Genomic DNA, 10,271 nt, shown 5'->3' on the forward strand with positions numbered 1-10,271 from the left:
GTACTCGAAGGTACTTTCTCTTGATTCCCCCGTAAATGGCAACATGTGATAAGATTATATTAGATATTATATATTATTTCTTATATTAGAAAGAGATAAGATATATTACTATTTTTAAAATGCATTATACACTAAAGGTATATTTGATGACTGTATGAGATGTCTATTTAGTGTGCTTGTGTTTTATTCTATGTTTTTCTTTGTTTTCAAATCATTCAGTCTCCTAAATTTACAGGTTTTTTATGGACACTGGAACTTATTACATTATTAAAAATGTTCTTCCATGTAACTGTTTGTGAATGACTAGATAAAACATCTAAAAAATTTGATATTTACAAAAACTACAGTACTAGAAATAAGTGAATAAAAATGCTGGACTAGAAACATAGTAGCAAATAAAATTAAATCAACCAACTAATATTTCCATCATTTATTTAATTTTTTGCACTGAAAGATGAGTAACTCACCATGAATACAATGCAATAATAATACATAATGCACTGGGTCAAAACATTGGGTCATTGGGACAAATTTAGGACATGTTAAACATAATTAACAAGTTTACAAATTATAAGTACTTTGAAATGAGAAAATTGTTATCATTGTTAACCATTGGCCTCATTTTTAATGATCTGTTGTGCCACTTTTGGCTTTCCCAGAAGCTTAACTATCTTGTCTCGGAGTTCATCGGTCTTTAAGCTGTAGATGATGGGGTTCAGCATTGGTGGGAGGGTAACAGAAACAGTCAGAATTGCTGTGAAGAGATCTGAATTCTGAACTAAACGCAGGTTCCCTAGTTTATATGCTAGAATGACAGGCATATAAAAGAGAAGCACTAACATCAGGTGAGTGAGACAGGTGTGGAAGGCCTTCCAGCGCTGTGATATGGATGCAATCCTTGTCACAACAACCACTATCACATAGGTTAAGATAATAAAAGACAAAGGGCCTAGTAAAACAGTCAGAGTCTTAGCTGTAGCCAGTTGTCAGCTGTAAGAAATGTCCGTACAAGCCAACCTATAGACTGGGCCGTGTTCACAACAGCAGCTGTTTACCTCTCTTGAGCCACAGTAAGAAAGTCTGGCTGCAAGAACAACTGGGAAAATCTCAAGCAGAACAACCAGAGACCAAATCCCTACTATTATGAGCAGCATACTCAGGTTGGTGTTTATGGTAGAGTAACACAGAGGCCAGCAGATCGCAATCAGACGATCATATGCCAAAAGAGCAAGAGAGAAAGATTCCATGTCACCAAAAAAATGCATGAAGAACATTTGGGAAAAACATGCTCCAAATTAAATATAATTCTGAAAACAGGCACCATTTGAGGAATAATAACACTATTCATTGAAATGTCAACAATGGCTAGATTACATAGAGCAAGATACTTGGGGTTCTGTAAGCTGGAGTTCATTAGCACGACAGTCAGAAGTACTAGGTTACCCAGCAAGGTGACGATGTAGATCAGGGGTGGCGAACTCCGGTCCTGGAGAGCCGCAGCCCTGCAGAGTTCAGCTCCAACCCTAATTAAAACTCACCTGCCTGTAGCTTCCTAGTAACCCTTCAGACCTTGATTAGCGTGTTCAGGTGTGTTTGATTAGGGTTGAAGCAAAACTCTGCAGGGCTGCGGCTCTCCAGGACCGACGTTCGCCACCCCTGATGTAGATGATCGCCAAGGCCAAAATGAGGTAGTTTTTGTTTTGAGTGTGAAAGGCAGTTAGATAAAATCCCTCATTGAAAGAATTTGTTCCATTGCAAACTGCAACTGAAAAATTCATTTGAACTCTGCGATTCTGAAACAAATATACAATTAATAACTTTCAGCTTTTAAAGATTCAGTTTAAGACAGGAAAAACATAAAGACATTGTCTACAATTATCTTAAAAAAAGGGCAGGAAATGTTGTGTGAATTAACACTGAAGCAGCAGATTATATTGTTCCATTTCATTTTTATAACATCAGCCTCATATTATTTTCATTCAATTGCAAAACTAAATACAAGCACTGCAACAGAAAAACAGTGGGAAAAAAACATTGGAAGTGTTAAGTTCATTTACAACTGGAAATTAAACAAATACAAATAATGCCCACCAACTGCTCTGTAAATCTTGCTTTGGATTGAAATCCTGCAGTGTTACAGGAGATAGGGGGTTTATCAAAGGGCTGTTAAACTAATGACCAGTTTCTAATGGGTGTAATTATCCACTGTGTACAATCAAAGAAATAATTACCTTGACTGAGGTCTTGTTATTTAGCAAAAATGTTTCTCATGTGTATTTAATTACCGTTGTAATTAAGTCCATAAAACTGTTGGTGTATTTAGGCATGAAAGAGTTTGGCCCACAGAGGCAAACAAGGTAAAAACAAAATGTAATAAAGGCTAGATGTCTTCATTATTGAATGAAATGTTTATGTCTCATTAATCTGATGTCTGTATACTGTGACAGATGTATATATAAAAGCAAATCTATATATGTTTATATATATATGTGAGGAATATGAAACAAATATCCATTCATATTTGATCTGATCTGAAGAAACTTGCCCTCCACAATTAAAACTACAGAGCTTTGATCGTAAAATCAAGCATCCTTCTGAGATATATAATTGGGATATATAGAGTTACAGCTTATATTACGTAAGTAGTGTGTTATACTGTTAAAAAACTCTCACTGATTTATATTACAAGCTACTTACTTACTTTATGGCCATATAAATAACATACACTCTAAAAATAAATGGTGCTAAAAAGCCCTAAAAGTGGTTCATTGGCTCGTAATCATAGAGGAACCACTTTATGTGCTATGTTGCACCTATCTTTAAAGGTGCTATACAGCACCTGTTTCAAATGGTGCTATGTAGAACAATAGGAGGAACCCCATTCTCCTCTTTAGATTTTAGATATGTTACTCCACACTCATATGTTTGCTATGAATGGCAATTTACAACAATGGCAAAAGCTGTTTTGAATCACTTTTATGCTTTCTGAGGTCAAAAAGTCTCATGTGGGGGCCCTGGAATATTTCCTTATAGGGGGGCCTTGGGGGCAAATAGGTTGAGAACCACGTTATCTTCAGGAAATACACTGTATTTTAATGTTGTTTTTAATCCATTGCCCAACTGAACTAAGATACTAATAGAGCGTTAGTGAACCTTTTTAAAAAAAGTATACAGAGGCTTAATGGGTTCTTTGTATGTCAGTGATGCTATATAGCACCTTAACAACCCAATAGAACTGTTAAAGAACCATTTGTGTGTGTGTGTGTGTGTGTGTGTGTGCACCAAATTGCATATTTTTGTTGAGTTTTGGCCTCTGAATAAAATTGATGTTTTTTTCTTCTCTAGTGTGCTTTCCATATTCTCACTATCATACAGTGTGAGTCATAAAATCCTGAAGTATCAAATGTGACATAAAACACAAAACACACCTACGGAATGTTTTTCTTCTTCTATATTTTGTCTATAGGGTCAGTAAACTGTTGCATTTAAACAGATTTTTTTTCACTGTTATTTCTGTTACTGTATGTCAAGCTTTGCAGGGTTAAGATTGGTCCATTTTTTATAGTTTTGTGTCACACAGAATTTTTTTGGAAGGATACATTTTTAATTTCATTACGACCCATTGAATAAAACGTATGTCTATCTTTCACAGCCTCATTTTCATTATGGCATCTGCCCTGACTAGGTCTATATAAAATAGTTTGTTTTGTTGCATGTGTTTTTATGCAGATTCTAATTTATAATTGACAATTATATTACAGAAGCACCACGGCCTGTGAAGAGCATGTGAACCGCAGCTCTGGCAACCATTATAAGAAAACTTTTGTTCTGGGTCCACTGCTGTGCTGAGTGGTCAGTTACTGCGCATTTAATTCACATCATGTCATCTTGGCTTAATAGCCTGTTAGGTGTGAAAATTCAGTTCTTCTTTGTTTGTCTGCTTTTGTGATTGATTGATTTTTTTAATTGATTTATATTTGAATTTCCCTGATAATATTGTTCAGCACTTCCTTGCAAAAACATTGTTAATATCATTTTGGCAGTTTGCCAATATAATATACAATCATATACTGCTTGTGTGTCTAAATACACACACACACTGTGAGGTTTATGAGACAAGTATGTGCTTTAATGTTGGAAATGTTTCTTGTCTTTCCCTGCCATCTAGTGGGAAAGTATTGCATCTTCATGATTCTTCAGTAAAATATGCAGTAAATTGCTTTGTATTCTGGAGTATCTTATTTATTTTTTAGTGTATCTTATATTTATTGTTGTTTCTTTATGAATACTGTTGACCACTGGTGTTCTTTACTGAGATTTTTTTTTTGGTAAAAAAAAATCTAAACAAAAAAAACCCCATAAAGTTTGGTTAAAAAAAACAAAACAAAAAAAACATAAATTTTTAATATTTTAAAAATGTATTCTAGAATAAAAATCATATTTGGTTACTTTATAGAAGTACTTTTAATGTGCTTGTTGTTAGTGTGTATCTCATTATAGCATAGTCTCATAACTGTTTTCTAAGGAGAGTGGGTCTTACAGTGACCTGAATTTTGTGAAATTATGAAACACTAATTATTTTGATTCTCTTTAATCATTTGTGAATAACTGAATCAAAAACCTTGATATGTGAAATGTACAAATGCAAATGGGCTTGAATCAAGAGAATATGAAAAGATACTTTTATGCTTGAGAAACATTGCCATCCTCATCTACTGGACTGCTGAACATGCATTAATTCTGTGTAACGTATGGATTAATTGCAGGTATCATACCATGCATACAAAGCAAAAAATCATACATAATGCAAATATTGGCTCTTACACTAACCCAAAGCATTTAAAAGATATATTTTTAATAATCATATAAGTTATAAGTGCATTCTGCTTAACACGGATTATAATGTGAAATATTAAAAAGTATATTTCCCCTACTATGGGAAAAACAAGACTTTTGTTAACCATTGGCCTCATTTTTAATGATCTGTTGTGCCACTTTTGGCTTTCTCAGAAGCTTGACTATCTTGTCTCGGAGTTCATCAGTCTTTAAGCTGTAGATGATGGGGTTCAGCAGTGGTGGGATTGTAACAGAAATAGTCAGAATTGATGTTAAAAGATCCACATTCTGAACTAATCTTAGGTTTCCTAGTACATATGCCACCATGACAGGGATATAATAGAGAAGCACTAGCATCAGGTGAGTGAGACAGGTGTGGAAGGACTTCCAGCGCTGTGATATGGATGCAATCCTTGTCACAGCAACCACTACAATCACATAGGTGAAGATAATAAAAGACAAAGGGCCTAGTAAAACAGTCAGAGTCTTAGCTGTAGCCAGTTGTCGGTTGTAAGACATGTCCGTACAAGCCAACCTATAGACTGGACTGTGTTCACAACAACAGCTGTTTACCTCTCTTGAGCCACAGTAAGGGAGTCTGGCTGCAAGAATGACTGGGAAAATCTCAAGCAGAACAACCAGAGACCAAATCCCTACTATTATGAGCAGCATCCTCAGGTTGGTGTTTATGGTAGAGTAACGCAGAGGCCAGCAGATCGCAATCAGACGATCATACGCCAAAAGAGCAAGAGAGAAAGATTCCATGTCACCAAAAAAATGCATGAAGAACATTTGGGAAAAACATGCTCCAAATGAAACATAATTCTGATTGAATGCAAAAACAGGCACCATCTGAGGAATAATAACACTATTCATTGAAATGTCAACAATGGCTAGATTACATACAGCAAGATACTTGGGGTTCTGTAAGCTGGAGTTCATTAGGACGACAGCCAGAAGAACAAGGTTACCCAGCAAGGTGATAATGTAGATGATCACCAAGGCCAAAATGAGGTAGTTTTTGTTTGCCAGAGTGCGAAAGGCAGTTAGATAAAATCCCTCATTGAAAGAATTCGTTCCATTGCTGAAAGCAACTGAAAAATTCATTTGAACTCCAAATCTGAAAAGATGAAACAAAAAAGTATGATTATTACACAAGTAAAACATTTGCAGCCATAAAAGATTCTGTTTCGGATCAATTGATAGGAAAAATTATGAGCAGCATCCTCAGGTTGGTGTTTATGGTAGAGTAACGCAGAGGCCAGCAGATCGCAATCAGACGATCATACGCCAAAAGAGCAAGAGAGAAAGATTCCATGTCACCAAAAAAATGCATGAAGAACATTTGGGAAAAACATGCTCCAAATGAAACATAATTCTGATTGAACACAAAAACAGGCACCATTTGAGGAATAATAACACTATTCATTGAAATGTCAACAATGGCTAGATTACATACAGCAAGATACTTGGGGTTCTGTAAGCTGGAGTTCATTAGCACAACAGTCAGAAGTACAAGGTTACCCAGCAAGGTGACGATGTAGATGATCACCAAGGCCAAAATGAGGTAGTTTTTGTTTGCCAGAGTGCGAAAGGCAGTTAGATAAAATCCCTCATTGAAAGAATTCGTTCCATTGCTGAAAGCAACTGAAAAATTCATTTGAACTCCAAATCTGAAAAGATGAAACAAAAAAGTATGATTATTACACAAGTAAAACATTTGCAGCCATAAAAGATTCTGTTTCGGATCAATTGATAGGAAAAGCCACTTTGAAAAGCCGATGTCTTTCATTAACAAAGTATGAGGGGATTTAGGGAGTGGATTAACATTCATATTCATGTTTATCCATGTAAACATTCATGTATTCGTACAATCATAAACAGTGCAGTATTGTACTGTAACAGAAAATAGTGACAATTAGAAACGTTCATTGCAAATGGAAGTTAAGTGAACAAACAAATAAAATACCTACTGATTTCTTTTAAAATCTTGCTTTGGTTTGAAATCGGGCCGTGTGAAAGGAAAACATATTTTTAAAGGGCTTCTAAACTGATGACCAGGGTCTAATGGGTCAAATTAACCACTGTTGTACAAACAAAAATATAATTACCTTGAATGAAGTCTTGTTATTTAACAAAACGTTTCTCATGAGTATTTAATTAGTTTAATTATGTCCAAATAAAGCTTTTGTTGGTCTGTACACTTTGACTCGTAGAGGTATACAAATTCAAAACAAAAATGTTTTGCTCTCTGTAACAAAGGCAAGATGTCACCATCCAAGACAATAAGAAACATGTTACAAAAGCATGGTAAACATCTCCAAGATTGAATATGATCTTCATCTAACACACACACACACACACACACACACACATATACATATATACACATATACATTTAGTCATTTTGCAGGCACTTTTATCCAAAGCGACTTACAATATAAATATACAACATTTGACTAGTGTGTATATATATATATATATATATATGCTGAACAAAATTTTAAACGCAACACTTTTGTTTTTGCCCCCATTTTTCATGAGCTGAACTCAAAAATCTAAGACTATTTCTATGTACACAAAAGGCCTATTTCTCTCAAATATTGTTCACAAATCTGTGTTAGTGAGCACTTCTCCTTTGCCGAGATAATCCATCCACCTCACAAGTGTGGCATATCAAGATGCTGATTAGACAGCATGATTATTGCACAGGTGTGACTTAGGCTGGCCACAATAAAAGGCCACTCTAAAATGTGCAGTTTTATCACACAGCACAATGCCACAAGTTTTGAGGGAGCTCATCTGCATACTCGTCATCCTCATCGGGGTCTCGACCTGACTGCAGTTCGTCGTCGTAACCGACTTGAGTGGGCAAATGCTCACATTCGATGGCATCTGGCACTTTGGAGAGGTGTTCTCTTCACAGATCAATCCCGGTTTTCACTGTACAGGGCAGATGGCAGACAGCGTGTATGGTGTCGTGTGGGTGAGCAGTTTGCTGATGTCAACGTTGTGGATCGAGTGGCCCATGGTGGCGGTGGGGTTATGGTATGGGCAGGCGTATGTTATGGACAGCAACACAGGTGCATTTTATTGATGGCATTTTGAATGCACAGAGATACCGTGACGAGATCCTGAGGCCCATTGTTGTGCTATTCATCCACGACCATCACCTCATGTTGCAGCATGATAATGCACGGCCCCATGTTGCAAGGATCTGTACACAATTCCTGGAACATCCCAGTTCTTGCATGGCCAGCATACTCACCAGACATGTCACCCATTGAGCATGTTTGGGATGCTCTGGATCGGCGTATACGACAGCGTCTTCCAGTTCCTACCAATATCCAGCAACTTCGCACAGCCATTGAAGAGGAGTGGACCAACATTCCACAGGCCACAATCAACAACCTGATCAACTTGTGGTGGCAAATGGTGGTCACACCAGATACTGACTGGTTCTCGGCCCCCCCCCCCCCCAAGACCCCCCAATACAATAAAACTGCACATTTTAGAGTGGCCTTTTAGAGTGGCCAGCTTAAGGCACACCTGTGCAATAATCATGCTGTCTAATCAGCATCTTGATATGACACACCTGTGAGGTAGATAGATTATCTCGGTAAACGAGAAGTGCTCACTAACACAGATTTAGACAGATTTGTGAACAATATTTGAGAGAAATAGGCCTTTTGTGTATGTGACGGATGTTAATAAGAGTTTGCACTCACAATCTAAATTAATGTATTTCACTAATGAGCCTTCCTTTCAATTTTCATGTATTTACTTTATATTAGTTGTTCACGAAAACGTGATAATTTAATTTTGTGCTTCATTTGTGTAATTTTTGGGAAAAGAGTTTTATATTCATTTTACGTCGTGACGTCATTTCTGTTCAGCCCGCGCTGCGTCCTCAGACCGCGTTGAGCACGCTGAGGAGAGGTAGGCAGTTAGTGGTGCTTCTTCAATATAAGCTTGTAAAAGTTATCAGAAGTTTTGTTAAGTACCTAATATGCAAAAAATATTGTTGTTAAGAGTGTTATACATGTACTGGAAAGTGTTTTATTCGTGGATGGATGGGATTTAAGTGTTATTACTGAGTACAGCGGCTTGAGTATATGTATGTGCATCAGCAGAACACGGTGATTTTTGCTAATTGATTAATTGGTGTTTAATCTGTCCAGGTGGGAAGAAAATCACAGAACGAAAACATTTCTCATTGTACTCTCTCTACTCCATCCAGGTATAGTTTATTATTAGTTTGATTTTCTATTCATGTTGTATCACTTTGTTCAATTCATCTATTCTAATTCATGGTTGATTTAAAATATGCTGCAGAAGATTATATCACATATTTGGATAAATGCTTGTTACCATTTATCTTGCACCGTATTTTTGATATCATTGTGAAGTTCACTGAGACCGCGTTGAGCACGCTGAGGAGAGGTGGGAAGAAAATCACAGAACGAAAACATTTCTCATTGTTGTATGTGCTTTATTTGTGTCATTTTTGGAAAAATAGTTTTATATTCATTTTACGTCGTGACGTCATTTCTGTTCAGCCCGCGCTGCGTCCTCAGACTGCGTTGAGCACGCTGAGGAGAGGTAGGCAGTTAGTGGTGCTTCTTCAATATAAGCTTGTAAAAGTTATCAGAAGTTTTGTTAAGTACCTAATATGCAAAAAATATTGTTGTTAAGAGTGTTATACATGTACTGGAAAGTGTTTTATTCGTGGATGGATGGGATTTAAGTGTTATTACTGAGTACAGCGGCTTGAGTATATGTATGTGCATCAGCAGAACACGGTGATTTTTGCTAATTGATTAATTGGTGTTTAATCTGTCCAGGTGGGAAGAAAATCACAGAACGAAAACATTTCTCATTGTACTCTCTCTACTCCATCCAGGTATAGTTTATTATTAGTTTGATTTTCTATTCATGTTGTATCACTTTGTTCAATTCATCTATTCTAATTCATGGTTGATTTAAAATATGCTGCAGAAGATTATATCACATATTTGGATAAATGCTTGTTACCATTTATCTTGCACCGTATTTTTGATATCATTGTGAAGTTCACTGAGACCGCGTTGAGCACGCTGAGGAGAGGTGGGAAGAAAATCACAGAACGAAAACATTTCTCATTGTTGTACTCTCTCTCTACTTCATCCAGCATCTGCGTGCTCCATGTTAATAAACCCTCCATCAGCAGCAGTTACTGTGATTCGTCCCTTCATTTATAACACAACGCAGACCGTAACAGTGACAGTGGGGGGAGGGCCGGTTACATGTACATAGAAAAAGTCTTAGATCTTTGAGTTCAGCTCATGAAAAATGGGGACAAAAACAAAAGTGTTGCGTTTATAATTTTGTTGTGTGTGTGTGTGTGTGTGTGTGTGTGTGTGTGTGTGTATATATATATGTATGTATGTATATAT

General features: G+C 36.6%; 2 pseudogenes; both read right to left on the reverse strand.

Moving 5' to 3' along the window:
• Positions 1-605: 605 nt before the first annotated feature.
• Positions 606-1,778, reverse strand: LOC107588321 (olfactory receptor 1L4-like; annotated as a pseudogene).
• A 3,178-nt stretch (positions 1,779-4,956) lies between these two features.
• On the reverse strand, positions 4,957-5,601 carry LOC107588044 (olfactory receptor 1D2-like; annotated as a pseudogene).
• Between the last annotated feature and the right edge of the window lie 4,670 nt (positions 5,602-10,271).

The sequence above is a fragment of the Sinocyclocheilus grahami genome, unplaced genomic scaffold (genome assembly GCF_001515645.1).
Source record: "Sinocyclocheilus grahami isolate Dianchi unplaced genomic scaffold, SAMN03320097.WGS_v1.1 scaffold6.1, whole genome shotgun sequence".
Taxonomy (NCBI): Eukaryota; Metazoa; Chordata; class Actinopteri; order Cypriniformes; family Cyprinidae; genus Sinocyclocheilus; species Sinocyclocheilus grahami.